Source organism: Chrysemys picta, chromosome 12 (genome assembly GCF_011386835.1).
Source record: "Chrysemys picta bellii isolate R12L10 chromosome 12, ASM1138683v2, whole genome shotgun sequence".
Taxonomy (NCBI): Eukaryota; Metazoa; Chordata; order Testudines; family Emydidae; genus Chrysemys; species Chrysemys picta.
In genome coordinates this window covers 54,360,200-54,387,840 of record NC_088802.1, presented here as the reverse complement: position 1 = coordinate 54,387,840, position 27,641 = coordinate 54,360,200, and the positions used below count along the sequence as shown (strand labels likewise).

Sequence of the window (27,641 nt, the reverse complement as noted above, 5' to 3'; positions counted from 1 at the left end):
CTGCTCTCCCATCTTTCTAGCTGCATACAGAAGAAACCACAAGGGAGGAATTAAAGATAAAAAATTGGACATTAGGAGGAGCAGTGCACAGGCTGAGCCTTCCCCGGTTAATGTGGAGTATATCCATTACCATAATAACTAACCACTTAATAACTGGCTTCCCCACTAATTCTAATTGAAACATATCATGCTATTTCCAAGCAAGAGTGGCAGTCTCAAGTCACCACTGACATCTCCCAGGGACTTGCTTCTGCTGTGAAAACCAGTGGTCTCCCGGAGTATTCGGGCAGAATGTACATAGGCAACAGACAGGAGTTCTTGTACAACTGCCAGGAACCGCAGCTGATGATAAAAGCCATTAAAGGTCAGCAGGGAATAGAAAACTATTTATGTTAAATGTCACAGATTATACCACAGACACGGTCGGGGGAATCGGCATCGCACTTTGAGGGACGGCGTCCGCACGTGTCAACTCCCGGCAACAAACTCCTGGAGCATCTTGGAGACACCGTAGCATTCGGGGGCACAGGATTGGTCCAGCCGGGCAGCTGTCCAGAGTTGCTAGGTGATAGGAACTGGGAAGAATACCCTGGTTGCCATCTAGACTCGGGCTTTTTTCCCAAATGTATTAAGTTCCCACCCCCATCCCCAGCCTCCTATCACCATCCATGTGTGATCATGCCAACGCCTAACACTTTCTTGACCTATTTCCTAAAACATTTTGCTGCTTTGCGGCTGTTCGTAATCCATAACTGGAGCCTTAGCCGAGGGCCCGATCCTACGTGGAGCTGAGCACCGTCAACTCTCGCTGATTCCTCACGGAGATGGGAGAGCTCAGCACCCAGCAGATCCGGACCCCAGCTAAGTGTCTTGCATCTACTTTGGCTGCGAGTGAGAGGTCAAAGGGAGGTCGTGAGGACCTCTTTCTACTCTGCTCATCTCCCCCGGTCGCTCTTCTTCCTGGCTAATGTCTTTAAAGACAGGGTCTTGCCTGGTCTTCCTGAGTTGATGTAGGTAGAGGCCTTGAGCCAAGATTTTTCCAAGTGACCAGTAATTCTAGGTGCCCAACTTGGGGTGCCTTAAAGGGGCCTGTTATTCAGCAGGTGGGTGCTCAGCACGTTCTGAAATTCAGGCCCCTTTATGGTGCCTCAAGTTGGAAAATCTTGACCTTGGCCTAGTTCCAAGTGGGCCAGTGGCCACAGCACCTGTCTGAGCAGAGAGACCCAGGAACGAGTGGGTCCCGGGCACGGAGGCTTGCAGGCGCGCTCGGCAGTGAGATGAGGGAAGAAGCTTACCAGGCTCTACCTCTTCATGGGATGGCTTTAGTGACTCGTGCCCTGTTTATGCCACTCCCCATTCAGTCGGCGAGGGGAGTTTTACAGGACCTGGTCCTTCAGCTCCACCAACAGGGGCTCCTGCTTTAGACCCCAGACTCCCTGGTTCAGTTCTTGCGTATGACCCATCCAAGGCACCAGCACCTCGCCTAGGAGGCTGCATGCAGACAAGTTATTGGGTGTCTCCCATCTCTCAAGCCAGAGCAGGGCTGTTGGCTATTTGGTGCAGGGTTTTAAATGACTCCTTCCTGCACGAGGCTGGTCAGCTAAATTCTGGAGCCGGGCAACGGGGGAAGGGTTTCTGCCCATGGGAACAATGCGTCCAGGTCTCCAACTGCGCTGGCAGCCGCCCTGCGGATTTCTCGCTCCCCCTCTCTTCTCCTCCAGACTGAGACGCCAAAGAAGCAGCGGAGGTGGGGGAGGAACCGGGCAAAAGGGGGCGCATTTTGCTATGCACGGGCAGCCATGCTGCTTGTGGAACGTCGATAATGGCACTCTGCCCAGCCTTTGAGCAAGGGAAGCCGAGTGCATAGACCGGCTAAGGAGGGGCCAACTATTCTGGGCCAATGGATCCCACACTAGTAAGAACATAAGAATGGCCAGACTGGGTCAGACCAAAGGTCCATCTAGCCCAGTATCCTGTCTGCCGACAGTGGCCAATGCCAGATGCCCCAGAGGGAATGAACAGAACAGTTAATCATCAAGTGATCCATCCCCCGTCGCCCATTCCCAGCTTCTGGCAAACAGAGGCTAGGGACACCATCCCTGCCCATCCTGGCCAATAGCCATTGATGGACCTATCCTCCATGAACTTATCTAGTTCTTTTTTGCTGACACATGCACCCATCGGCGTGGCTGGAACCAGTTCTGCCTCCAAGCTGTGGTGCGACCTGGCACAAGTCGCTTTCCCTCCTACCCCTTGTTTATTTACACTGTGAGATCTTCCAGGAGGGGACCGGTGCTCCTTACGTGTCTGTACCAAGCCCAGCACGAAGCGGGACTGATCAACGCAGGGCACAGTTTGTTCTCCCAGTCTCCTCTATTGCTGAGACAGGCTGCCTCGTTAGCAGACCCCACGGAGCGAGGTGGGGAAGTGCCGGGGGGTGGGTGGAATCGGCATGGGTTTACTGCACCACACCAGGAGTCAGGACTCCTGGCTTCTATCCCTGACCCTGCCACAGCCACGGGGCAGATGCTTCCCCCTGTGAAATGGGGTTAATTCGACATCCCCGGCGTGGGACCTGCAGGAGACGTGCCAGACGCTGAAGACTGCTCGTGTAAGACTTAGCGCAGGGGTGGTAAATCTAGCCCTGGCCGCGTCTCTGCCAGTTGGGGCTGCCCCGTGACAGCTTACCATGCCAGTGGGCATCGGCGGGAGCCAGCCACCTGATCACTTCATCAAGGAAGCCAATCAGAACACAGGGCAGGTTTGCCAGGGCTTTCTGTCTGGCAGCGGCAACGTCCTGGCTCATGGAGTGGCCACGCAGCCAGCTCCTCAACAAGACACACACACCCCCTGGGCCAGACCCTGCCCTGCCTCCAGCGCTCTGCCGGGCTTCACGTGGGCAGCAGCCATCCGGGGCACAAGCAACCCTGCTGCAAAAGTGCCGGTTTTTCGGGGAACTAAAGCAAAGCCCAGGGGTTCCAGTCAGCCGGAGCTCTCGGGAGTGGGGGGGTTTGACAGTGGGGGGTTGCACTGGACGACGGGGGTGATCCCAGCCCCTCTCCTAGACAGAACAGCAGGAAACACTGTTGCTGTGACATCCAGCTCCCCATCACATCAGCAGCTCCGAGGGCTGTACAGAGCAAACCGCCCAGGGGGTTTCCACGTCCCTGGCTCTTTCTCTTCCAGTGTTCTCCTGGTTCCATGCCTGCACCCCACAGATCTTCAGCCTGCTCCCCACCAGGGCCCTTTCTCTCTCCTCTCCGTTCCTTTCCTATTCAGGGGTGCCCGGGGTGCGCCTAGGGTCCCAGCCTCAGCCGCCTTACCCCTGTCCATGTCCTCCCCCTCCTGGAGCCAAGGCCCTGCTCCTGGCCCCAGCTCTATGGGTCGGGGATGGGCGCAGACAAGGGTAAGGGAGGGCGCAGCTCAACCCCCCCTCCCCCCCACGCTAAAATCTGTTCTAGCGCCACTGTCCACATGCAGGAGAGGGAGGTGAGCTGATAGCCCCAGACGTGGGGGAAGGAAGGGGGAAAACCACAGCAGGGAGGGGGATCATAAGGGAAGGGCAGAGATGTCACTTAGTGCTTCATAGGCTCCACCGTGCAATTCATGGCGCTGGATGCAACTGGCTGGGTCCTGGCGACCTCAGCGACTGACCTCACTCCGTACTGGCCTTTATTGGTATTACAGGAGCCCCAGCAGAGATCAGGGCACTGCACAGACACAAAGCTCTCACTGTCTAAACAGCCAAGGTGCAAAAGGAAAACGAAGCATAAGGAAGTGAAGTGATTTGGCCTGGGTCACCCAGCACAGCCAGGACCAGAACCCGGCTCTCCTCAATGCCTCAGTCACTAGCCTGGGCGTGTACTCACCGCTTGGGCACACTCACACAGCTGTGCAGTCCCCTGCGGCACGTCGACTGCCGTTTATTTATTCCCCACATGCAAAAGTAGCACATAACTCTTATGGCCACACAGATTACATTTCCGTTGCTCTCCGGTCTGCGCCAGCAGCCCGTCTCGCGGCCTATCATTCAAATGCCTCGACCCAGGGAGGCTGCGTCAAAAAGAAAGAAAGAGGTTTGCCAAGGAAGCTGAGGCTGGCACCAGGAATCAGTATTTTAAGCCCGTGCCAAGTCTGTGAGATGAACGCTCTGAAAATCCCGCATTAATCGATCAGCCAATTTGGGGCTGAAGCGATTGGTGTCCTCCAGCGCCGGCCCTTGCTGGCCAGTAGCCGCTTCCCCTTGATGCCAGTTCTGTGCAGCCGGGGAGCGAGGAGCAAACCTGGCGGGTCTTCTGCGAAGATGAGAACTGAGCTTCTCTGGCGCAGATCTGCAGCCAGCCCCTCCAGAGACACCGCCGCTGATTGAAGGGCGGATTGGTTCTGCCCTCAATGAGTCGACGGCCCACGCCTCGTCCAGGCGTAAACGGAGGTGCAGCATGGCCTCGCCTGCAGCCTGTGTGACAGATCCTCTCCCCGCCTCCCTTGGCACAAGTGCCTGGACCCTGCCTGCCTCGGATTCCTGCGTCCGACACCACGAGGCTGGGCTGCGGCATCCCTTGCGAGGGGCTGTGTCGAGGGGAGGGTTTTGGATAGCGTGCTTCCTTCTGTCTTTTAGTCCCTGATATGAACAGGGCTTTGTTATTACTTGTTTGTAGTGTCACAGGGCCAGGAGCCACTGTAATGAACCAGGATATCGTGGCACCACAAACACAGACCAGTCCCTACCCCACAGCGCAGGCAGTCCAAATACAAGAGGTATCGTACACAAGGAAACCAGGAGACAACATTGGTTCTTACGCTGGCCAGTGTCTCAGCTCACCAGACGTTTGCCTCCGTACACTTGCAGCATCATAGAAGTGAGCTGCACAAGTTCTTCTAGCTCATCCCAGCCATTTCGCAGCAGGGTAAATATCCCAGCAGGACATTTTTGAGTGTCTTGTCCTGTTTAGTCTAAATCATCCAAGGAGGCAGCTTCCACCACTTCCCTGGAGAGACTAATTCAACTGACAACTCAAGCAACACCCTCCACTAGCCAGTCCGTTGTTCCACACTGCATGGTTCCCGGAGCTGGACCCAAACGAGACTCCACAAGAATTTGGGGCAATGTTCCCCCAGGGCAGAGAGCGAGCACAAGATGTCAGAGTTGACCTTATATGGCACCCCAGTTCTCCCCCTGCATTTGGGCGGATATCACCAATAAAGACAACAGGCTGGCTCCCTGGTTTCTGGGGGTCGTGTTAGTTCAGATTTTAACAGGATGGATTATTGGAGAGTTTGCACCCGGGTGTGTGTTGTTTGAAATTTGCTACGGCGATCCATTCACGGAGCAGCGACAATATCACACGACTTAGGTGACCACCGCCCCAGAACTCATGAGCAGCAGTTAGGTGAAGAGAGCAGAACGTGAGCTCTGCGTAGGCCAGGGTTGGTTTGGGTCAACTCTCCACAAATCCCCCAAGGCTCTGTCTACACTGCAGCTTCCAGCCCGGACAGCCAGTTCGTGCTAGCTAGTGTGGACCATGTGGCACTGGATGAGGTTCCTCCACACAGTCCTTTTGAGGGCTCTATCACGGGCCCCTCTAACGTGAGTCTGTCTCCCCGGGCTGGGAGGTTCACTCCCAGATGCGGGGTAGACAAACCCACGGGAACTTGATAAACTCACCCTCACTCTGAGTCTTCACACCAAGACTGGACCTCGGCCACAAGTTACTGGGCTCGGTGGGGCTAACGGATGTTAATGGAGAAGTACAGCTCCCTCTGCTGGGGGAGGCACGGGGGGAGAACTCCCCGGGCTGGGCTAGGCAGACATCGACTGATGTGAGCTGCCCAGATGTGGCTGCAGCCCCCCGGCACCTGAACCAGCAGGAGGCCAGGCTGATCATGGTTGGCCCTTAGGCCTTGAAATCCACAAATGCAGGACGCGTTCCCAACAAGATCTGATGGGCAACAGGCAGCCCCCCGAAGAGAGGCCGACATTCCATGGCTGGAGCGTGTAGGGAGCTCCATTCCTGCACTGTGGCGTCTACTCGCTGGTCCATATCACTCTGGCCAGACACTTCCAAGGGAAGCTGTTTACTCTGGGCTCTTGTCGGGGTGGGGGAGGGAATTGGAGCTGGGTCTGAGGCAGTCGTTTCCCCGTCTCAAATCTGCTGATCCGCAAGCTACCCCGCTGCAGGCGCTGCTCCCCAGACCAGAGTCAGCAAGCCCAGGCCCCTCACCAGCGTGATGGAATCCAGCCCGGGTCAGCGGGTCACCAGGGCCCGTTTCCCTCAATCCCCCAGAGATGCACCGCTGAGCCAGTTGGCCAGATAACAGACTTTGGCGGCTTAATCTGAGATTAACGCGGTGACCCCCTGCAGGCCTCTGCTTCTGGGGGAGAGAGAGGATGAGACGCTGCAAGCCCAAGACAGGGCGATTTCTGCCATTTCGATATGTCCCCGACCCCTCAGCAAACCCCGCTGGGGGAGAGGGGAGCCTGGGAAAGGGCAGGGAATGAAAGCCAGGAAAGCCATCTCTGTACCCAAGATCCCCGATATTCCCCCCTCCCCCGCTGTGTCTGGCTAATATCCTGGGACCAAGGCGGCTACAACACCGCTGCAGATTTCTGTAACCAAGGCGCCTTCGCCCAGTGCCATATGGACACGGGGGGGGAGTGAGGAGAGGTGTTATCCCTCTACAGAGAGAGATCCTCTGACCCCGGGCTGGGATCAGCCTCAGGACCTGCTAGACCAGATCAGTCTGGTGTCCTGCCACCAGCGGTGGCCAATATTTGGCCCTGAGGGTTCAAAGGAAGGTAAAATCCACCGCAGTGCACCGCGTGCCTTGCAGCTCACTGGGGAAGGGGGTGGGGAGGGGGCTCCGTTCTGCCCCCCCGCCGCCCTGGAGCTACTTCCTCGCTGCCCTGAAAGGCACGGCAGCGAAGTTCAGGCAGCTGCGGACGCTGTGCCCTGCCTGTCCCAGAGGGTGTCTCAGCCCCTTGGGTTGGGCTGATTCTCATAGTGGCCCCGCCCTGCCGCCCTACCTGATCCAAGGCGCTGTTTGTGTCAGTAAGGGGTGCAGGATCGGGCCCTGGGGCTGGGAACTCCCAGCCACACTGCATCAGACACTGGGTTTTGGCCAGTGAGAGGCCCACCCAGCTGAGCTCCCCTGACCCCCACCCACTCTGCCGTGCACTGGTGGCGGGTGCCCACGGGGCTGCAGCGAGACGGCAGGGGAAGCCGTGGCATAGCCGCCCCGTGGCGTTCCGGGGCGCTGCCTCCCGACCCCGTGGCACTTCAATCCTATTTAGCTCTTATGGGTAAGTAGGCTGCAGCCCAAGCAAAAGAAGCAGGAGGAAATAAGAGGCAGGCTTAATTGGAGCTGGTCCTTCATTACCCACACACCTGTTCCCAAGCACCATATGGTCCGAGGTAAATAGACGATAATTGTTTATCCAGAGTCGCAGTTTCAAGGCGGCATGCGCAGGCTCTTGGAAGAAGTCCCCTTCCCCTCTTGGGCAGCCAGCAAGCCCAGAGACCAGGTGACAGGCCTTGTGGTCTCCCCCGCTTCCTTCTGAGCTCCTACTTCTCTGCGTTGATCCGTCTCCGGGGCCCCTCTCGGAAGCTTGTCTCCCGCCGAGCCCATCCTTCTGCGCTCGGCAGCAGCTCAGAGTGGCTGTGGTTTTGTTTGCTTCTCGGCCTGGGTGCCTGTGTCGTTAGCATTGCCCGCGGGAAAGTCCATGCGTGGCTTTGGTTTATTGGTTAGCTCCGGCAGGGCTGACAGAGCTAAGGCACTGGGGCGGGGAAGGGGCTTTTCTCTTGTCACCAATAGTGACTTTGATGATGGAGTGGCAGAGTTTGAAACTGATGCCATCCCTGTACATTTTGCCAGGGGACCAGTGCCCACTTTGAAGTTGTCGGGTACGATGGCCCCAGAGAGCAGGCAGCGATCCTGGCTGCGGGATTGTCCTATCTCGCTAGGTAAGGGAGGCTGGCCCAGGACAGTAGTGGATGGAACCGCCCAGGAATGGTAGGAAGTGGGGAATCAATAGGTGGCCCTCTTCTCTCAGACCCACTATTGGACAAATGCCCCGATATGGCACATTGAGGTAACACTCCGATGTGGCGTTAGGGGGACCAGTGCTACCAAAGACGCCCTCTTCAGGAGGAGACCTGAGGGCCTGCCAACTCGTGGTCTTTACAGATCCCATAGCACGGCCTTTCTCAAACTGGGGTCCCTGAGGGTACTCCAGGGGTCCGCAAGTCCTGCTGATCAACTCCTCCCCCTCCCTCCCAGCGCCTCCTCCACGCCGGGAAACAGCTGTTCAGTGGCATGCAGAAGGCGCTGGGAGGGAGGGGAGGAAAGCGGTGGGGAAGAGGAGGGGCGGGGTGGAGCAGGGGCGGAAAGAAGTGGGGTGGGGCCTTGGGGAAGGAGTGGAGTAGGGGCAGGGCCTAGGGCTGAACAGGGGCCTAGGGGGATTGCAAAAGATTTTAAATCAAAATGGGGGTCCTCAGGTTGCTAAAGTTTGAGAACCGCTGCCACAGCACATTTTGTAAGAGTAGGGCATTAATGAGTTATGTTCAGTTGGATACCTTATTCTTTACTCCCTATCCTAAGCTGTCATGTGGTGTTATAGTGCGCTGTTAAACAGCTTCCACGTTCCACCCTAGAGGTGGCTGCATTTCAGCTGTAAAAAAATTGAAACACTTTCCTGACCAAGGTTGTTGCAATGTTTAATTGCTAAATGTTTGCAATATGCTTTGAGACCTTCTGGTCAAAGGTCCTAGAGTGTGCTTGTTTCAGTCGTCAGCTGGGCCTAGGCCTTTCACATGATTTTCCTCTCCTTTTTTGATGCTGCGAGCAGTCAAACCCTGCCATATATTCTGTGGGAGGGGTGAAATGGCGGCACGCATCAACTCCTGTAGGTGCGGTGAGCCATTGCTCTCACTGGGGCATGTGTGTGATTGAACCAAGCAAGGCAAGGAAGTATGTCTTGTCTTTTTAATCTGCAAGCAGTTAGTCCTTAGTGTGACAGAAAGTCTGTGGTACTTTCAGAGATGATTAATCATCAGCAAAATAAAGAGATTAATTTCAGCCCAAACTGTTCCTTGGGTAAGCTGGGAGCTACGCGTTACAATCTGTACACTGTCTCCGTGCCGTCATCTCCAGGAGATTTTTTCCCCACTGCCCTGAGTTTGTACTCCTCGGCTCAGTTCTTCTCCGTGTGTGTAAATTTCGTTTTGTTTTATTTAAGCGCAGGCGTCTCCCTGAGCACCGGCACTCACGTACTCAAGGGCGGCGGATGATTTACGGAGAGATGATATACGACCTGCTTGCTCATCTAAGTTTGCAGCTAATATTGGAGCTAAGATTTCTCTGCAGAGGAAAGGGGGGGGGGGGAAAAGAGCTTTTCCTAGTAAGTTCTCTCTCTCAGCAGAACACCGGCCTTTTGATTGTGCCATTTGAATAGAGACTGGGATACAGCAGTCAGACATTCTGGCCTTGCTTGAAAGCTGGCGGTTTAAAAAAAAATGAGGTTTTTAAACAGCCTCGCAAATCGATCCCCAGCCACCCATCTCCTCGCTCTGCCTGGGGTTAATGGCAGCCTGAGAGGGCCCTGAATCCACTCCCAGCTCGCTCGGCCTCTTCCCCAGGGTCATCATTAGCAGAGGCAGAGAGATCTGAGAGAGCGTTACTGCTCCATCCCCCTCAGTCCATGAGCTGATTAACTGATGGATCTTTGGGGGACGCACTCCAAGCTTTGCTCTGGGGAGAGGAACAGTGGGTACCTTGCGGCTGGACCTGAGCAATCGGCAAGCTCCGAGGTGGCTCAGGGGAGGGCTATACCTCCGTGTTTCTCTGGGCGGGGGGAAGGCATTGAAGTACATCCCGCTGGCCGACACCCTGAGAGCCCAGGGCTACGAGGTCCAGATACACACCCTGATCATAGGAGCCCTGATCATGGGAGCCCCACAACGAGCCGGTACTGAAAGCGTGCGGAGTTGGTCGACGCTACGCCCGGCTCACGAGACAGCTCATGGTGTCCGACACGATCAGGTGGTCCAAAGACATCTACACGGAGCACATCACGGGACACTGTCAATACCAGGTTGAGAAATCGAGACCGCCGAGCAGGGAAATAACCCACTTCCTTCCCCGACGAACCAAGGGACGCACCCCACCCATGTACTTATTTGCGACACTGATACTGACTTGGACTCTTAATACATTCCCTGGGTGGCGTAGCCGAGCCCACTTATCCACTGACGCTTTAAAAACTCCCGCACCCCAATCTGGGTCTATGCCGGTTATGTGATATGTATGTACCTTGTGATCCTTGTAACCGATACCTGTAATCCCTCATAACTCGAGCCAGACCCCAGATGTACAGTACCTTCCCTCTTAACTTGTGTATATTTAATTTTAAACATGAACTTTAATAAAATGTTTAATTCTTTCCCACGGGTGCTTAGAGTCCCTGGCTAAGATCAGGGCCCCGCTCTGCTGGGCACTGCCCAGACATACCGTCAGGGACTGTCCCTGCTTGAATCTGAAGTCAAGACAGACACTGGAAGGTTCCCCTCTGCACGTGGGCCTTTGAGCAAGGCTGCATTTCACCCGGAGGGGTTATCTGCCAGTGGGATGTGTCTAGCAAACTGCAGCTGCGCCTTTTGCCTCACTCCACAGATCCCAGTCATCAGGCGGCCGGTATCTGATACCCCAAATCTGACCTGGGGTGCTGAGCTCTGAGTAGTCCCCCAAGTCACATGGTATTGCTCTTGTTCCCAGAGCGCATCAGCGTCACCTTTCTGGACATGTTGCAGTTCCTTGCCTGGGCAAGTTGCACACTTGCTCCCACCCCATCTTTGTGCCAGTGACGCTCCAGGTGCTTGCACCCGCCGGGGCCAAATGCAAACGGGCCCCAAACCCGTGAGTTAATTCGCACAAATAGTCACAAGGCAAACGCAGCTCAGTATTCGCCCAGCGCTGCTCCAGTCTGTGTCTGAGCAGGGACGGGCCAGTGAGGAGAGAGCAGTAAAGTACCGGGTGTGTCAATAAAAGCAAGTTCAGTGAGCCAGCCAGCTAGCAACGCCCCCGATAGATATGTGCAGGCACCGTGGGCTTGTGTTTGTATGCAAATACTGGGCCAAAAGCTCAGTGGGCTAAATGCTACCTCCCGTGACTTCAACCGGGCAGCTTCAGTTTGCACCACCTGACGAGCAGGCCCATTGTGTGTGTGTGTGTAATAGCTTTATACCATCTAAAATGGAAAAGACAATTGGATGTCAAAACCAATTTGAGGAACACATTTATACCCACTGACTTTTATGGAATCCCCACTGATTGATTCAAGCCCCATAAAATTTCCCCGGGCCACTTACACACCTTCCCAGCCTGTTCCTTCCAGCCCCGCGTGACACTCTATTGAATAGGAACTTGATTGACTCCTCTGTCTTTAACAGAATTTTATCTGGGATCCCTGTTATGAGGAGCCTATTTTCAGCTTTCCATCAGAGGCGCACTCCAGCTAAAGAATGCAGAATATATGCGGCTGTGTCAGAAAACGTACACAGAGCCCATCCATCATGCTGTCAAAGTATCAATCAGGAGAGAGAGCGCATAAAGCGGACTCAGGATGTTGTTAGGTTGGGGGTTGTTTTATGGTTTTCCAAGGAGAAAACAAATATGGGAAAGTTTTGCTTTGAAATCACTTAATCCCCTCATGTGGGTGAATTTTCCACTTCCCCGAGCCAAGTTCTGATAGTTCAGGGCTGAGCCCAGGATCGTGAACCAGGAGCTCCCTGCTACGCCAGTCCTGGAAACCCACGCCCACAGCTCGGCCGATGCCTCTCAAGCCCAGCCTCTGCTCTAAGCACTAGGTAACATTGCCTCTCACAGAAGATTTGGAGAAGAAAGGTGGGATGGAGAGGAAACCGAAAATGTTTGTCCTCCTGCCTCCGCACCCTACCAGAGTGGAGATCGGATGGAGACGCTAAGCGAATGGGCCCAGAGGAACAGCCTGTGGCCTAGAGACAAAGGGCAAAGCCAGGAACTAGAGATGCTGGCTGCTGGCCTTGGTGGTACCTACCGGCTTTCCCTCCTGCCCATCTCTATGATGGTCGGCGGCACCATGTGCCAGAGAGAGCAAAGCTCTCACCGCAGCCCTCAGGCAACCTGTCAGGTTCGATCATTGCAACTGCCCTTGTGTGAAATGAGTGTCAGGCAGTTTGGGGAAGGCATTAACGCTGCTCTTCGGTGCGATTAATCACCATCATCAAACCCAAACGGGCCCATCAGAGTGCAAAGACCTGTGGGCAGGGCATCGATTGCCCCTGAGGGTCGGGGGAGCCCGTGGGGCACCAAGGGGCGGGGTCTTCAAGGTAGCTCAGCTCCCACACAAACAGCTGGGAAGGAGCCGCAGTTACCAACGGTCTGGAAAGTCGCTGGGCTTTTCCTCCCCTTGCCAAGAGCAATGTGGGGGAGAGATGTAGGCCCGGCTTCTGCAGGGGGCTCGGCCACTGGCATCGCTGGGCTCATGCAACCCCCTGACGCAGACGTGGCTACACCCGTGCAGAGGCCCCGGGTGGTGAGCTGCATGGTGCAAATCACACTGCACTGGTGCAGGTCGCACCATACTGGTGCACATCATGCCACGCTGATGCACAAGACCCCTCCCACTGTGCCCAAAGCCAGAGGGGTGGCAGGCGGGGAAAAGGATCGGGGAGGCAGGGATAGCGGAGGTGATGCCGGAGCAAGCGCTTTCCAAGCTGCTGGCACTTCTCTTGGCCGCTGGCATCAAGCAGATGTGGTAGGTGGCAGCTCCCACCACACACACACACTCTCCCTCCTGCTGTTTAGCACATTAACCTCTCCCAGCAACTACATTTTAACACATTTTCCTCTGGATGCATCATCATTTAATCCCCCCCCCCGCCACTGGCACCCAAGTCCTTCTGGCTGCCAGCACCTTGTCTAATCAGCTTCCCGAAGGAGGGAGAGAGGTTGGGAGGGGTGGAAATGCCCCCTCCCCACTGCGCCGCGGCCCTGGTCCCCCCATCTCTCCCCTATCGCTCCAACTCGCCAAGTACGTAGCGAGAGCGCCAACACAATCAGGCCACTTAAATTATTACGCAGGGACTAATCGCGAGCTGTTTCCAGCGCCCGTCTTCACATTGCATCCCCCCCCACCCCACCCCAGGAGAGGTGACAGCCATACAGTGAATGGACCTACCAATCAGGAGGCGGGGGGCGGGGGTTGGTATGGTGGGCAAGGGGAGACATGTCATTTTCCCATCCCTGGGCGCCGGTGACCAGCCATATTAACCCACTGACTCTCGTGGGGGAAGAATGAGACCCCTGGGATTTTTTCCTGCAGGGTCCCAGGACAGGAGGGTACTTCCCTACTGTGTCCCAGCCCCTCCTCCTGCCCCCTGGTCTGGAGCCTGTGTGGGCTGGGGCGTCAGCCGTGGGTGGGTGAGTGGGCAGCAGAGGTTGGGCACACGGTTGCATTAGGGAAGGAGACTGCTCCGTGGCTCTCACAGCCATACCCGGGGTCTGGGAAATGTCCCACTGGCGCCCAGGCCCCCGTAACTCAGGGATCCGGTTCTGCTGGGCTGCCAGGGAGGGGGGAGTCACTGCTGGGCATTCCTGCAGGGCCTACAAAACCGTGGTGGTGCTGTGACATTTGTAAAACCGGGGGCCAGGTGCAGCCCTGTGGGCCCAGATGGAGGAGCGGCCCCGCCAGCCCCCACCACACATTCTGTTACCCAGAAGCCCCTGAAGCCTCAATGCCCCATTCTCTGTCACCCTTTTGCCACCCCACAGAGCCCGTGTTGCCTTCTGGAGTCCAAGCACCCTTCTTTAGGGCCTTTCTGGCTCACCAGCTCTGCAAAAGGACACTTCCGTTTGGCTGCTGAGCAAAAAATCCCAGCGAAGCGATCAGTGGGGCTGCTCTGGGACGGCGTGCTGCAGGCCCCATCTCCCCCGAGCTTCCCTCCTGTATGTCATTTTTTCCCGGCTCCTTCTCTCTTCCCACCCCTTTTGGTCCTGTCCCCCGACCTCCATCTCCCCCCGGCCCCTTCCCCATTGGGCTCCCTTCCGTCGGCGTTCAAACCCAGGGAGAGGAGCGGCGTCTCGGAAAGGGAAAGGGCCACGGGGAGCTGCTCCAATCCAATCCCTCGGCCTCCCGCCGAAAAGCGGGCTCTTTCCGGAGGTTTTCTGTAACCCTCTCGCAGGTTTGAAAAGGGCTCCGGTTGCTGGGCTTGGTTTCTTGACAGCTTGTGCCCTTAAAACAAAAACACAACATGACTCTCCCCCTCCCCCTCCACCCCGCGCACCCCCTGCCTCCAAAGTGGTGTTCTTTTCTGGCGGGGCGACCTGTGACCCTGGCGGTACTTGGAGGGGATGATTCCCAGCTCTGGCTGGGCTCGTGATGAAGATGGAGCTGCCCTATTGATCAAATGTCTGGGACACCTACCAAAAAACCCTGGATGTGAAATCGATAGTGCTCTGCCCTGACATTGTTGAGAGCAATAAAGAAAAGGGAAGAAGCTGTCAGAGGAGAAGCCTGGCATGTGCTGTGTTCCCCCTCCCCCCAAAAAAGCAGAACAGGCCTTTAGATTATCCATCAGCCCTGCAGGTGCCCATTGAATCTCTGCCACCTACCGGCACTCCCCGCGTGAGCACCCGGCCGTTCCGGAGGAGCCGGCCAGGACCGAATGCACCCTCCAGGCCCAGAGGCCGAGTTCCAGCAGGCCCAGGTTTCCCTTTTTACTTATTTTAACAGATGTGGGGGGGTTTCAAGACGGAAACCACTTCGGCGCATGAGATTCTTGGGGTTGACGCTGGCGAAATGAGCTGGGTCCCCTGCTACAGGCAGGTCCACATAGAGGTTAACAGCCTACTACTGCTGTGAGCAAATGGTGTTACTCCTTTAGCTCAAGTGGTCGAGGGTTGTGCTGCAGGTCCTGGATTTGGTCCCTGCTGACTGCTATGCCAATTTACACCAGCTGAGGATCTGGTCCTGTATGTTTTATTATATAAGAGCGGCCACACTGGGTCAGCCCAATGGTCCAGCGAGCCCGGTATCCTGTCTCTGACAATGGCCAGATGCTTCAGAGGGAATGAACAGACCAGGGCAATTATCGCGTGACCCATCCCATCATCCAGGCCCAGCTTCTGGTAGTCAGAGGCTTAGGGAAACCTGAAGCACAGGGTTGTGTCCCTGAGCAGCTTGGCTATTAGCCGTGGAGGGACCTATCCTCCAGGAACGGATCGTTTTCTTTTTTTTGGGAACGCAGTCATACTGGTTGCAGATAGAAACTTAACCTGGGCCGCTAGCCGGATGGAGTAGCAAGGTATGGGACTAGGGTGACCAGATGTCCCGATTTTATAGGGACAGTCCTGATTTTGGGGTCTTTTTCTTATATAGGCTCCTAGAACCCCCCACCTACTGTCCCGATTTTTCACATTTGCTGTCTGGTCACCCTCTATGGGACTGAGGGGTACGGCAGAGCTAGAGCCAGGGGACGAGGAGGGGTAGATCTGCCAAGAGGAGCCCAGGGAATGAGTGCTTTGCTTCTCCCTGCTGATACACTAAACCCGGGCGCTGCATTCCCGTCATGATAATGCTTCAGGAGGTGTTCGAATGCTCAAGACCAGACTGGAGCTAGCGGAGAAGAGGTGTCATTGCCGTGAGCGGTGCGATTGCTGGGACGACCTGATAGCAGCGGAGAAAGGGAAATGATTACAGTCAAATAATATGGAGGGGAGCGTTTCCTGAGCGTTCCTGACACGGAGCCACCGGTGAGCAGAATTCGACGGGCCGGCAGCGCTCTTGCAGGCAGGAGATGGGGCTTTAAGGAGAGAGCTTTGATGAAATGGCAACCTCAAGGGGGGAAATATATACCCTTGATTCCCCACCCCCAACATGCTTCCTCCCCCCAGCCAGCCAGATACACACATACCCTTCATTAGGGAGCAAGAGACAAAACACAATGAGGCCTTGGCCTGGATGTCTCCCAGCTCCTGCCTTACTAGAAACGCTAGCTAATAATCACAGTGACCCCGAGTGAGGCCAGTGGGGGCCCATTCAGTGCTGAACCTCTCCTCCAAGGCTGCCCACGAAGAAGCCAGTTGTGGCCACTCGAGGAGGTGGTTTTGGCCACATGTCTAGCTGGCCCGTGAAGACCTGGGCTGAGACCCACCAAACTCATTGCCCACGGGCCCCATGTGATGGTAACGCTGCCGTCCAGAGCTGGGTTTGAAGACCGGAGACAATTCATGGGGGAAAGGAGCTGGTTTACCAAGGGAGCCTGCCTCTCTGGGGGGCGTTTGATTTTTCACGGGCTGGGGCCAATTACCGCTGTGGCAGTGATGTACTGTGCTGGCTGAGTTTCCCTTTGCTGAAGAGGGTATTAATTTCAGAGGAGAGAATGTAGCAATTAAGGGCACTAGCAGATCCGCTGGGCTGGGGCTGGGAAATGAAAGTGACCAGATTTAAATTAATTGCACTGGCTGCTGATAGTCCTGTCAGCTTGGCTAGTGAATCCATCCATCTTGGCTTTAACCTGAGCGCAGGCAAAATACCTAGCAAGCCAGCCAGCTGTCTGTGCTGGGTAACCCCGCGCAGAGGGGCGGGGGGGACATGCTACAACACAAGCAGAAGAGAGACCGGCTGGGAAGAAGGGCGGGAGGAATTCCTGGGCATTACTGTCATGTCTGGAGCAGCCGCAATTAGTCAGTCTCAGGAGGGGAGGATGAAATCTTGCAACTGAGGCACTGGACTGGAACTCCAGAGATCTGGGATTAAGTCCGAGTTCTGACATTTCATTTCTGTGTGTTTCAATCTGTACAATGGGGAAAATAACCCTTCCCAGCCTCTGTCCGGCTGGTCTATCTAGACTGCAAGCTGCAAGGGGCAGGGGCTGTCTCTCACTATATTCCCCTGACACACATAAATAACAATGGGAATAATGACCTGTGGGCCTCTCTAGATAGGGAGCCAGGGTACTGCTCCCAGATCCTGCCGCCCGCCCCATTGGAGGTAGACATTCATGCACACAGTCCTAAAGCGGAGACAATAATCCAGAGAGGAATTGTGAGGTTTAATTCATCAGCGGTTGGACAGTGCTTGGAGATCTGTTCCTACTGAGCTAGGCCTTTCTACGGCACTTGTCACTGGCACTAGAGAAACGTGGGATCGGCTGTTGCTAAAACTATTCTGCCTGGGAACTGGCTGACGGAAAAATTTCTATCAAAAGTGTTTTCCCATGATGCACCAGGGCCAACGGGCTCCCATGATGCACTGTCCTCTCAGCAAGAGAGGAGAGTGTGGTGCACCCTGGGAGATGTAGTCTGATCAGGGAGCCAGTTCCATAGAATAGAATGGTGGGGGTGAGACTCTCAAACTACAACTCCCAGGAGGCACCACAGCTGCTTTTCCACTTTGAAATTTTTGGGTTTTGGGGTGAAAATTTTTGATTTTTCACCAAAAAGTCACATTTTTTCCCATGGAACCCCCCAATTACTGAGCAGCTCACGCAGGAGTGGGCATAGGACCCATGCGATGCTGGGGGGGGGCGGTCTGTTAAGCGGGTTAAATGCGGCACACATTCCCTGGAGAACCAAGGACCTCGGTCCTGGGAACATCCTGCTCCTGGATGAAAGAATCTAAAGACACCCTCCATCCTGCAGCCACAGCCCCTGGAGGTCCATTACACTGGGCGCCCTCACTTGGCCTCCCAGGCCTGGTAGCGCCTGAGCCGTCTGTTAACCGGTGCTAAGCAACGTCGCGGCGCTAAAACCCTTCGCGCCTGCCCCTGATGCTCCAAACAGCGGGAGGCACTTGAGGTTAGTCCATAGAGCCCGACGCTGCTCACCCTACACCAGTTCACCCTGCGGCTCGGCATTCAGCGCCAGGCGGGGGTAGTTCTGGGGTAATTGTCTAAGAGGGCCAGCCTTGGAACCAGATCAAAGAGAGAGCCCCGGCCCCCCAGCTCTGCGCCTCGCCCCCAACCGCAGCAAATCCTGTCGCTATCCCTCGCCCAGCCTGGCTGAGCTGACACGCTCGGGAGCCAGCCCTGGGGCACGAAGGAGCCGTAACTCAGTGCAGTGCTGGTTCTGCTTTTCCAGACTGGGGCCGTCATCTCTCGCCATTGTCCTAAGGGAGAAGGCACTAACGGGGTGCGTGGGCGGGTGACGCACGTCACAAGCGTGTGTCATGACAGATTGTCAGGCAAAGGCGAGCCCCTCTCAGGCCAGACGGCTCGGGCCCAGGAGGCTGAAATGGCCAGGGTCTGGTTTCCAGATGTGAAGCAGCTGGAAGCCCCTTTCCCAACCCATCCTGGGAGGTCCCTGGTCCCGAGAAGAGACAGATGTTGTGATGCCAGAGTCCGAGCTGACGGATGCCGCAGGGAGGGATGTGCGTTGCAAGGAGAGGGCATCGGCCGTAGCCCAGCAGGAGAGGAATGGGCTGCGATGTGAGAACCAGGACTATGTGGGTTCGGTATCAGGAGGCATTTCATGACTGCGAGCTCTGGGACAGTGGTGGATCATCCCAGGGGAAGGCGCGGGAGCTCCATTGCTAGGGCCGGTCAGAACTGGGCCAGGCAATTAATGGGCCCTGCCATTCCTGGATTGGGGAGAGGGAGTGAAGGATAAAGCTGGATCATTCGCGTACAGATGGGATCCTGAGAGCCGGAGCAGGGTCACATTATCTTTGTCACAGGCCGGGGGCCCCTGGGTGCTGGTACGCAGCAGCACTTGTGTGCCATTACAGAGATGTGGACACTGCTCCCACCTCATCTATGGGATGGCAAAGACCACGTCCAGGACGCAGGACGCTCCCAGCGCGCGGATCGCTGTTAGCAACCCTGGCCATCTCCCCCGTCAGCCTCCGGCACGGGCTCCCGGCTCCTCCGGGGAGTAAATGTAAACGGACGGTGAGCTGCACCCCGGTTAATGACACCCGAGCCGGCTGCTCTCCCTGTCGTTAACACGGTCTAGAAGGCAGGTGCACGCACAGTGTGCCTGACGGGAGACTGTAGGTGAATCTCCTGGGAGCTGGAGCGATTTGATGGAAACGCACACGCCGCGTAGGATTGCTGTTCCGTTGAATACCCACGTGCATGCCGCTGACCCTGCAGCTGCTGTACATGCCCAGAACGGATGTGCACACGCCCCAGGTCGCGCTGTGGGACATTTATAATGGTGCTATCATCACACCTCGAGCACCTTCCTCTGCAGATCTCAGAGTTCTTCACAGGCATTTATGGACCGAGCCAGGGAGGTCTTTGGGGCCGGGACTGTGTCTTCCTATGTGTGGGCGTTGTACAGTGCGTAACGCGGGCTCAGTCCTGAATGAGGCCTCCGGGCTCTGCCAAAGCTGAATAATGAATAATGACAGCTGCAGTAGGGTCACCTACTATTGTTGTTTATTTTGGCTATTGCAATAGGGCGGAGGAGCGGGGCTCCAGGATGCTCGGAGCTGCACAGACACAGAACAGAGCCCGCCTGTGCCCCAGAGAGCTGGCGATCTAAAGCGGAGATGAGAGGCAGTGGGGAAGCCGATGTGGTAGAAGTGAATCCAGGAGACCCGTTTTCCCACCGATGACTGTCGGAATTGGGTTGTTGTTTTCGGATCCAGCCCGGGGTTCTTCGTCCGTTGCTTGGTAACCCCCAGTGTGGTTCCTCTCTGCCTGTCCGCATGCCAGGCCCCATCCCTGCACAGGCGCACGGCCCTGTATCACAGCCACGTCTGTCTGCGGCGGCGGCTCAGGCGTCCCAGGGCCCTGCCTGTGCGCGTGCTCTGAGCGGGATCGCCCTTTGAGCCATCCTCCGTGGGGCCGGGCATGTGGCAGCTGTGGCTCTGCCAGCTCCGCAACAGGCTCCAGCAGCGCCCTTGGCACTTGGCGACTGAGCAGACAGCAGGAAAGCTGGGCCAAGATCTGTTCTTCCATGGCACGCAGCCCCCGGACTTCCAGGTGGGGCTTGGTCAGGGCCACTGTCCTGCCATGAAGAGATTCTCCAGCTGGGGCTGGCCCGAGTGCTGAGGTCAGGAGGGTTCAGCGGGAGTATGGGAGCCCCTAGCAGCCCTCGCCAGGTGCAGGATTTCTAGAGATGAGCTCCAGCCGCAAGGCTCAGATCCTGACTCAGCCGTCCCCAGAGCTGGGGGCTGGCAAAGCTCAGCACGGAGATGAGGCCAGGCAGACATGAGGTCTGAGCCCAGATCTCCTCTCGCTCAGAGTCCAGGGGACTTTGGTGTGGGCCCTTCACTGCCATACGCCACTGCAGAGGATTTCCAGCTCAAGGAAAATCCAGCCATCGCCTTCTTCCTTCTTATGGACCCTGTTCTCCCACTGCAAGACTTGAATCATTCCAGTAGGAATTCCTTGTATCCCACATTTTGGAGCAGAGGACGATCAGCTCTCAGTGGCTCTGGGAAGGTCAGATTTCCACGGCCTCTATCACACATCGCACCTTGTATGAAGAAGACGTATTTTTTACCCCTTTATAAAATGCGATGCGCCGGTAATAAAGAATTTAATAACCCGCTGTGCCTGTGTGGATAGAAAACTCATTTGTTTAATAGGCTGCAGTTTGGCTTTGTCATGTTCATTTAGTTTTTAATGACGCACAGTTGTGCCAATATTGATTTTAGCTTATAGGGACTCAAAAAATTTACTACCTGGAATTATCTGAAATGTAACCATTTTATCTTGCAGTCAGGAAGACGGATCTCCCCCATCTCACTCCGAGCACCCTGAGCTGTTTGTTCCGGCATCCATCTGACCCTTTCCAAAGCCCACCCCCGCTTCTCTAAATCTCACCCCATCAGGCAGTACTGCGGTCGCCAGGTGGGGGCTGGTGCATAACGTATTTTTCACCTTGCAAAGCATAATGGGAAAAGAAAGAAGTCAATTTCCCCAGCTCTCTGCCCTGTTGTGTGTGTGTGTTTAATCTCTCTCTCTCTCTCTCTAATTCTGCTCTCTCCTGCGTCTCTTTGGGATCTTTCCCCTTTATTGCTTTCCTGGTATGCACACACAAGAACTCGGCTGCACCTGCAGGTTGGGCTCGGTAGCTGCTGGCAGCCCTCAAGCATGACTCTGATTCTGCTCCAATCCGTGTCGGGTGTACTGTTTCGAACGGAGGATCTGAAATATACATGGAAATCAAGAATTGCCCCGGAGGCCTCTCGGATTCCAGCACATTATGGAACCTGTGCTAACAATAATAATAACAACCCTGAGGCTGGGTTTTTGTCCAGGTGTTTTAATCTTTAGCCCTGGTGGAGAAACTGAGGCACAGAGGGGGAAAGTGAGTTGCCTAAGGCCCCGCAATGAATCAGTGGATGAGTTGGGAATAGAACCCAGGAGTCCTGTCAGCTCTACGCTCAGGCAAAGGCTGTGCTTCCTATGGCGTTAAAGGAGGCGATAGCCATGTTCTTAGAGAGGGACGGGGCCCCTGGGCCAGGCCGGCTCCTCCCAGGCGCATTTGAGTGGGTTTTATTTGCCATTGCCGGGCTGTGCGCTCCAGAGAGGAGCCCAGCAGGCCGCAGAGTCATCAGAGCGATCGGCTGATTATCAGACAATATTTATGATTCACTCAGAGCGCTCCGTGGGCCCAGCTGTCTGAAACACCCGGGGCTGGCACAGAGAGCTGTCCTGCTCTAGGCTGTGGCTTCCCGGGTCGCTCTCCGTGACAATAATACCCAGCGCTTCACGGGCCTTCCAGGGGGACGTTCCGTTACCCCCCGACCTACCCACCGCAGCGGGCACCGGGCTCCAGACCGAGCCAGCGGCAGAACAGGGAACTAGTGAAACCCAGGCGTCTTGCCTCCCATTCCCAGACACCGTCCATGCCCCCTCCATTCCTAGTGACCCAAGGACTCATTCCTAAGGAGCCCACATGGAATGAACTGGGGGGTGTCACGGAGTCCCCGGGCGATGCTGTGGAACTGCTCCCCACAAAGCCAGTCAGGACTTTGGGGAGCCTCCTCTCCCTCGGAGCAGACTGTCTTCAGGGCAAGAAGCTCACACGGCTTCACCTTCCTGGGTCTGACCTTGGAGCATTCAGCATATGCCCCTCCGTGCGCTTCCCACAGCGAGTCCGCCCCGGCGGGGTCCTGGGGAAGCCAGAGGGTCCTGCACCCCCACTTCGCAGTCAGACATGACTCTCAGCCAGCCAGTAAAACAGAGGTTTATTAGATGACAGGAACACGGTCTAAAACAGAGCTTGTAGGTACAGAGAACGGGACCCCTCAGCCGGGTCCATTCTGGGGCCCAGCGAGCCAGACAGCCCCATCTGCCCTCACTCCCCGTACCCAGCCAGCTCCAAACTGAAACCAAAAACCCCTCCAGCAGGCTCTTTCCCCCTCCTTCTCTCCCACTCTCTCTTTGTCCAGTTTCCCGGGCAAAGGTGTCGCCTCGCCCCACCCCCTTCCTGGCTCAGGTTACAGGCTCAGGTACCGTCCCTCACCTAAAGTCATCCCCTGCTCTCCCATCCCCCATGCAGACAGCCCCAGTAAATCTAAACAACATTCCCAGGTCAATCCACCCTGCTCCCTACTGCGTCACAGGGGGGCATTGTGGCTCCCAGTGGACAGCTGACCCCATTACCGCAGTCACTGGTGCCCCTTCGTGATAGGCTCAGGAGAGCCGGCGACAGGATGAACATGGAGATGGGAACTTCTTGCCACCCCAGTGACTGGTGCTGGTTCCTCCAGCCCAGAGATGAGGCATAGCGGTGGGGGGAAGGGGTATTTATTATTCTTATTGCAGTAGTGGCTACCAAGATCAAGGCCCCATTGGGCTAAGCGATGCACACACACAGAGTGGCAGACAGTCCCTGGCCTGAAGTTTTCAGTCTGCGTAGATAAGACAGACAAAGGGGTTTTAGCCTCATTTTACAGATGGGGAAACTGAGGCACAGAACGGCGACTTGCCCCAGGTCACATGGGAAGCACCAGGAACTGAACGCAGATCTCCAGATCCCTCACCGCTAGCCTGTCCTTTTTCTCCAAGCACATCTCGCAAAGGGCTGGGCAGGGAAAAGTGCCCCACGCTGCTCCTGTGTCGTTTCAGTTGTGCAGATTCCAGTCTTCCTGTCTGTCTGTCTGGTACATTTCACCGGCATGAAACTCACTAAGCAAACAAGGGCTGGAGCGTTACATTGATTTGCGCGAACACAACTGCCTGAAATTAAATGGGCTGATAAACAGCCTGCATTAGCTTTGCTTATATTTTTATGAATCAGCATTTTCTAGGTCAATCCGTTCCCCCACGCACCTGAACCCATTAGGCTTGATACTGTACAAAGTGACAATTGACAGCAAATTGTATTGACAGAGTCTTATTGAACATAATTACTCCACAGGAACCATCCTGAATCCATTATCCAGAGTGTAACACAGCTGCCATTCTGTGGGGCTCTCCATGCTCAAAGAAAAGATCAACGATTACTGGTTTTGTTTTTTCCTAGTTAAAAAAATGAAAGGTGGTCTGGTGCAATTCACCCCTGGGAGCACCTGAGAGCTATTCTGGGGCTAAGCCCTCTGTCTGGCTCTCTATATTCCACATGCATTAACAGTTCACCAGTCAAAACCAAATCCAGTTTTATGAGAACACCCGGTCCACCACCCCAGCTCCATTATCATCCGTGTAGACAGTTAAAATAGAAGGTGTGGCAACCGATCCAGATTTCAGGAGGATCTATTATTCCCAGATCCAGGCTTTGCTGGGGTCAGGGCACCAGCTACATTTGGTGTCCGCGTTTAGTAGGCAATACAGTTTGCAGGGCTATCGCTAATAATTGGCTCAATCTCGCAAGAACCAGATGCTGTCTCTAGGATTTGGGGGTCAGGTGTTTAGTCACCTGAAGCTATCAAGGGGGTTTGACAGAACCCTCTGCAGATAAGGCACCTAACTCACTTAGGCACTCTTTGCATCTTTAGGTATCTAAATACATTGGTAGATTTGGCCTTTGGTTCCTGTATTGCAGCAAGATGTCCTGGGAGCTGGAATTTTCCAGCTGAGTTTGAACTCTGCCTTGTTTATGATGTTAGTCTGTAAATATATTATTTACTATTTTCTACTATTATTATCTATTATTTATCACTTAATTCTGTAGCTCCTGCAATCCGGGCTGCACCGGTAAGAATGACGATATGGAGAATAAAGTGCATTATTAATATGTATTATGAACAACAACATTGAACCAAAAAAAGAAGGGGACACATTGAACCAGAACTGAGATCCCCCTAACCCTTTGGCATGCCGAGAGCACCGAGAGACTCCGGCGAAGTGCTGGGCTCTGCACAAACACCGAGTGAGAGACCGTCCCTGCCCGCGGATAAACGAGGCCGATAAAGGGTGGGAGAGGAAATGGAGCCACAGAGAGGGCAAGTGATGCATGTGAGGTCCCCCGGAAGGTCAGTGGCCGAGCAAGAATTATATCTCTGGTCACCTCAGACCGCGTCCAGTGTCCTATCCACCAGATCCTGCTGCCTCTGCAAAAGCAGAGCTAATGTGCAGCTGTCTTCTGGCCCAGCTGTCCCTACCCAGCTGCCAGGAGCATGAATGATCTGCCGGGCTTGCTGGATCAGAAACAGGTGGCCCGTGCCCTCTGATCCATAAACCACAGCCCAGAGTGCCGCTCTCTGGCTCCCATTACGCAGGACCTACCGAGCAGCCCGGTTTGAGAGACAGGACTTCCGTGTTCCTGCAGCCCATTCACGCAGCACCCCAAGAGGTGGATCAGCGGTTTGCAACATGCTGTTTTCTTGGCTAAAATCCCTTCCCGGGAGGCAAAGGCTGAGCCTGTCCCCACGTCCCGTGCTGATCACGCCCCGCACCTGCCTGCAAGCGGCCATTTCTCTGCACCGCCAGAGCGAGCGCTCGACGCTGCATTGTGTGGCACCAACCTTTGGTATCCCCCGATTTCTGAAAGGCACAATCCCAGGAGGTGAGATACACGTGGCTCAGCTGACCGCAGCGCAGAGAGGAGGAAAGCAAGGCCGGAGCTCAAGCTCGGCGCACTGAGAACAACATGAAAACTCTGCCAAGCAGGCGTGAAGCAGATGCGACCGAGGCTGGCAAAGTGACAGTAAAGCCGCTGTTACCAGCGCGGCCTGCTCACCGGCACGCTGCCTTCCCCAAGCCCCAGGCTAAGAGAGCATAGAGGGGCCAGTCGTTTCTCAGGCCAGGTTTACACTAAAAAGTGAGGTCAACCCAGCTATGTTGCTCGGGGTGTGAAAAATCCACCCCCCTGAGCGACGTCGAGCTAAGCTACGTCCCCATGTAGACAGCGCTAGGTCAGAGGAAGAATTCTTCAATCGACCTAGCTACCGCCTCTCGGGGAGGTGGAGTGTGTCCGCCGAGGGGACAGCCCCTCCTGTTGGTGTAGGAAGTGTCTACACTGAAGCAGCATGACCGGAGCTGTGCCGCTGTCGTGTTCCAAGCGTAGACAACCCTCAGCAGGCAAGGTGCGTGCAGCAGGCCTGATCCTCCGCGGCCCTAAACCCGTGTCACTCCACGGAAGCCGATGGGAGCGCCATTGATTTCCACCAGCGGAGAATCCGGTCCAGTGAGCGAGGAGAGGCAGATGCAGTCCCTACACCATGGAGAGAACAGGACAGGTGCTTCTGCAGCTCCCTTTCCATGCAAAGCACCCTGAGCTAGCGGACAGCGCGAGGGGGGCTGGGAGTCTGTTCCCAGCCCTGCCACTGAGTTGAAAGGCAACCTTGGGCAAGTCACTTAGGCCAAGGTTTTCAGAAGTGGCCACTGATTTTTTGGGTGCCTCTGTATTTCAGGAGCCCAAGTCAAGACACCTGGGGACCCTGTTTTTCAGAGGGGCTGAGCCACTGAAAATCAGTCCCTTGGGGGTCTCAGGTTGCCGGGCGGGATTTATTCACTGCCACGGAGCTGAACGCTGTGAAGACCCCAACCCCTGTAGCACAAGGGTGGGGGGCAGGGACATGGCCAGTGTATCCATGGATCTACTGGCCAAAATTAGAAGTGGGCTGGGTGAGGGCTCTTGCCCAAGGGGAGATGACTGGCCCGGCCATGGCCCATGGCAAACCCTCTGAAAAGCCCATTTCCTTGGGAAGAATTCACCCTGCTCCCTCCCTCTGCCTGTAAATCCCACGAATAAAAGCCTGGGTCAGTCCTGGCTGCTGGAGTCGTCGCCAGCAGCTGGGGCAGGGGCTGGTTGGCACGTCTGAGCATAGAGATTCCCACCTGCAGTTTGCTTTTCCCTGGCTCTGATCATTAGCGGGCTCTGTAGCCGCGTGGCTCATAGCGTTGCAATTCCACGTTGCATCGTACCCAGCAGGGGCCTTCGGGCACGTGCCGCTTCCCAGTTAACAAGGCAGAAACCGCAATAACAGAACCGCGGCAAATAAAGAGCGGTAATCCTGCGGATTTGCTTTAACCACGAGATACCGGGAGAAACAAACACACGGAGCTCTGCAAACAAAGGGAAGCGCCCCCTCTTCCCCCCCTGCACACCCCTCCCCCCTTCCCCAGGCCTTTGCTTCCGCGCAATCGAAGAATTTGAACTCGCTCGTGAGAGGATTGTCGGCACCATGCAGGCAGGATGTGAGCAAGCTTCTCCCATACGCCATTGCTTTGCACGTACCTCTCATTTCTGACCTGACCTCTGCCCTGGGCTCCCCCCGCCTGCCCATGCCCCTGAGTCCCCAACAGGATACATTCTGCCTCAGTGGGCCTGGCTGGTGGGCTGGGGCGGTATTTCAGTTTCTGTGTTCGTTGTAATGGGATTCCAAGGAACTGATCCTGTTTCCATCCGCTGTGAATTCAGGCCTCAGGCTGAGCTGTTCTCGTCTGTGATGCCAGTTCGTGTGATGTGGACACCGGTCCACTGGGGACCGGACTGAGATCCACCAAACTCCTTCCATGTAGACTTTAAAGGTGAAAGGCTCCGGGGCTGGCACTTGTGAGTTAGGCACTTCCATCACACTGAATCCCTTCTCTCTCCTTCCTAATTCTCTGAGCCATCCACTCCCCTTCGCCCCCTGGGAAGTAGCTTGTCCTGGGACCAGGCTGTGTGCAAACCATGTGAGAAGACCCTTCCCACGCTGGCCGATCAGGAGTTAACAGTCATGCAAATGTCTGACCCACATGTAATCGGCAAGGAGAGCGAGCGGGCGAGCGCTGATCTCTGTCAAAGAGAATAACGCTGTCTGGGGTCAATCTCCCGTCACTCTCCTGACGTGCGGGCGATGTTGCTGAGAGGTGTTTGCGAAAGGACTGCTGGCCACTTCTGGGATTTCTTTGCAGTTTTCTAATCCCAGCCTCGACGCATGGTGCAAGGAAACACCGGGGCTTCTAGGACACTGGGGGAAAAAATAAAGTCTTGATCCGCAAGGTTCATTACAGAGGGAGGGGCCGTGGCCCTCCTGAGCTGTGTGACGCTGATGCGGAGAGGCAGGCCTGCTCGGTGCCGGCTGGTGTGCGAATACCACGGGAGTCTCCCGTACACCGTGCTTTCTCCTCCTCTGCCGAAGCACAATTGGCATGCTACGTCTGGGCCGGGGGCAATTTATGCTCCCGTAAAGACTTCTGACATGTCGTCGCCGCACTGCCCTGGTAGCCCAAAGCCGGTAGCAGACTTAGCACCCGGTGTGTGGTCCAGCCATGTGT

At 55.6% G+C, this 27,641-nt stretch overlaps 1 protein-coding gene across 2 annotated transcripts in view; it reads right to left on the bottom strand.

Moving 5' to 3' along the window:
• RPL38 (ribosomal protein L38) overlaps positions 1 to 27,641 on the bottom strand; it is a 280,950-nt gene that overhangs the window by 225,184 nt on the left and 28,125 nt on the right. Inside the window, exon 1 of one of the 2 annotated variants that reach the window (XM_065563719.1) lies at positions 6,926 to 6,930. The exons of the other annotated variant lie outside the window; for it this stretch is intronic. The gene's annotated coding sequence lies outside the window, so the exon portion shown is untranslated. Of the gene's footprint in view, positions 1 to 6,925; positions 6,931 to 27,641 lie in introns of those variants that run through there. 2 annotated transcript variants of the gene reach the window in all.